Genomic DNA, 3,689 nt, shown 5'->3' with positions numbered 1-3,689 from the left:
GGAAGCTGCCTTAGCCACTCAATCTACCCGCTCGGCACCCGGTGAGGATGAGATAACATATACTACATTACGTAATCTCCCCGACAACGCGAAGGAATTTCTCTTACACACATTCAACGAAGCATGGAACAGCGGCTGTCTTCCAAGCTCTTGGACATCATCTCTAATTTGCATGATTCCGAAGCCCGGCAAACCTCCATCTCTCTCTAACCTTCGCCCTATCTCTTTGACGTCATGCGTTGGCAAGACTCTTGAGCGAATGGCCTTGACTCGACTGTCTGATTTTATTGAGACGAAAGAGTTTTTCCCTCCTTCTCTTATTGGCTTCCGACGCCACGTTTGTGCGCAGGACATGTTCCTTGTTCTTCAGCATACTTTTCTTTCACCTTCTCGTAGTCAGATCCATGCGCTTGTAACCGTCGATGTACGGAAGGCATTCGATGGCGTGAGTCATGACCACATACTCGCTCAGCTCTCCTCCCTGTCATGTGGCTCCCGCATGTATTCTTACATCCGATCATTTCTTTCCAATCGAGTTGCTCGCTTCAGAGTCGATACTCATTTGTCTAACCCACACTCCCTCACCCGCGGCACTCCTCAAGGTGCCGTACTATCTCCTACTCTATTTAATATGGCTATGGCCCCCCTTGCCTCCCAACTGTCCCAAATACCTGACCTCCACCATATTTTTTATGCAGACGACATCACTCTCTGGTGTACGTCTGGATGTCCCGGCCACGTGCAGGATACTTTGCAACGTGGCCTGGACCTTATCGCTTCCTTTCTCGCTACTGCTGGCCTGTCCCCTGCACCGGAGAAATGTGAACTACTTTTGCTAAACCGGTCTGCGTACCAGCGCTCCCACAATACCCTCATCTCCCTACATCTTTCTAGCTCTCTCATCCCCACTGTTCAGCAATGCAAAGTTCTTGGCTTCCCTTTGCACGCGACAAAAAACGCGCAGGCCCTACATCACGCTGTGAGGACTTGCCACTCGGTGGCCCACCTCCTGCGACGCGTTGTCACTCGGCAGTCGGGGCTCCACGAGGCTCATGCGTGCCGGGTTGCACATGCGCTTGCCCTTAACAAGTTCTTGTACTTTGTACCCTACGTTCATTTCACCGAAACGCAACTCAACACACTTGAAAGAGCTCTATTAGGCCTCTACAAGGCAGCTCTAAACCTCCCTCTCACTACCTCTACCACTAAGCTCTTTGCCACAGGCCTCTTCCATCCATTACGTTCTCTTATTTCTCTGCACCACGACTCTCAGATTGCCCGTCTTTCTCTCACTCGTCAAGGCCAATGGCTATTAGCCCAAGCTGGTATCCCTCACATTCCCGTTTCCGTGCCCACCTTGCCTTCTGCCGCTAGCACCGCTGCTTCTAACCTTCGCATCCTTCCCCTCCCATCCAATATGTCTCCTGTTCTTCACGCCGGCCGGCGTCATGCGGCAGCACAGCATCATTCTCCTCCTCTCTCTACACAGGGAGTTGCCTACACGGATGCCTCATACATGGCTCCTCGGGGCTCGTGTGGCTACGTTATCTACCATCCACACCTTTCGTCACCTGACACGCACACCAGCGGGCCATACTTACACCCGCCAAATGTACTTTCGCTCGAGGTCCTTTCCATGGTCCACGCCATGCAGTCATTTTCCTCCCTCCCTTCTCTCCCCGAGTACACGATTTACTCCGACTCTCACGCCGCCATCCGTCACATACAGAACAACACGTTGCCCCCTGCTCTTCAACAGGAGGTCGAGCGAGCGGCCTCTGCTCTTCAACCCTCCACTGTCTTCCTCCGCTGGGTTCCTGGGCATTCGGGTATTAACGGCAATGAGCTAGCTCATCAGCTTGCCCGCGATATATTGCACCGGGCACCGTTCATTCCCTGGCCCACACCTTCGGAAGACAGTAAGAGCTCCGCGAATAACGATGGGCAGATCTCCTTGCGTCACACTATCAAGGAGGTATATCTCCAGCTCCGGCTCGACAAGCGTCTTTACCCTCCCCCTCATCCATCACTCACTGCGCTGGAGGCTCGAACTCTACGACACATCCAAATGAACTGCTTGATAACCCCCTCTCGCCTTTTCCTTTATAAATATAGGTCTAACCCCTGCTGTCCTAATTGTCCTTCCCCATACGCTGACCTGTCACACTGCCTGTTTTACTGCCCAACTGCTCAGCAATCCAGCTATTACCCTCCCCCATCCCTTTCCATCACCTCCTGGCTCGATTGGATCGGCGCCGAAGGGGAAGAAGAACAGCGTCGACTGATCGCACAGGCGGTCGAAATGCTCGGCCTGTAAATTTGGCTGAATAAAAGTCTATTACTACTACTACTTCATAACCCCCATTTTCTCTCTGTGTTTATCGCCGGGGCTACAGTGACAGTTTTGCCAGTCAGAAACGCCGTCGGAGTGACGCGGAAATAAGAAAAAGAAGGAAAGAGAACAAGGGGAATCGCCCGGCTACGCGAACGCTGCCTGCCGTGCAGCAGGATTACATTGCAGGAGTATCTTCATTCCAGGCTGTTCGTTCCACGTGTGTCGCGGTTTCTGTCTTTCTTTTTTACTTTTTATTTCCATGAGAGTAGGGGAGTTATATGGCTCTGGCGAAAGATTAATAATGCTCTGTAAGTACACTCTGGGGCGCTATTTTATAAGCGTCGTAGCTAGAAGGATGTGAAATCTCTAAGCGCGCGGCAACGCGATGCGGCCATGATGTGGCCAGCTCCTGGCACGCCGGCCGCAGCTAGCACGTACGCAGACGCTTGAAGGGTGTAGTGTCGAACCACTTCGTCGGATACGACGGCGCGCTGGCCGCATTGTCGGGCAGCGGGCAAGTGTCATCTTTACTGTGGCAACTAGACTGATATTGGTCATCAATTCACTGTACGCCTCACTGCTGTCCGAGATGAGTGACCTCATCGCTGCCGATGTGGACATGACGAAGTATTAAGTTGGAAGCTTCACGCGTGCATTTCGGTGCCGGTGTGCGAGTGCTGCCTTATTTAATGAAATGTAATCGAGAAGAAGCACGCTCCGGTAGTTATCTTAACATACAACATTCCTGAACTTGTTCTCGTTTTATCGTGCTGAACCCGCATATATGCACGACAGTAGTTGCAGAGTGCTTAGTTTTTCTTCAGCGTGAAATAAATACTGCGCAAGGTACGTGATTTTTGTGGTCTACCCCCTTGTAACGTGCTGCGATGCACACACAAAGATTGATGATTCATATGTGGGGTTTAACGTCCCAAAACCACTATATGATTATGAGAGACGCCGTAGTGGAGGGCTCCGGAAATTTAGACCACCTGAGGTTCTTTAACGTGCACCCAAATCTGAGCACACGGGCCTACAACATTTCCGCCTCCATCGGAAATGCAGCCGGGATTCGAACCCGCGCCCTGCGGGTCAGCAGCCGAGTACCTTAGCCACTAGACCACCGCGGCGGGGCGCACACACAAAGAAGAAAGATACGTGAACACACTTGATACCACGGCGTTTCGAAAGAGCAAAGTATGCAGTCAATTATTGTTTCTAGAACTTCATTATGACCAATGAAGTCTGAGAGGATGGCATCACACAATGTTTAGTACAGAATATCGACTTAGTTCTCACAGCAAACGACGAAATCAGCAGACTGCCAGACAATGTGGCCAGCGTGCGCCGCCGT

Source organism: Rhipicephalus microplus, chromosome 3 (genome assembly GCF_043290135.1).
Source record: "Rhipicephalus microplus isolate Deutch F79 chromosome 3, USDA_Rmic, whole genome shotgun sequence".
In the NCBI taxonomy this organism is placed as follows: domain Eukaryota; kingdom Metazoa; phylum Arthropoda; class Arachnida; order Ixodida; family Ixodidae; genus Rhipicephalus; species Rhipicephalus microplus.
Note: the sequence above shows the minus strand (reverse complement) of the source record.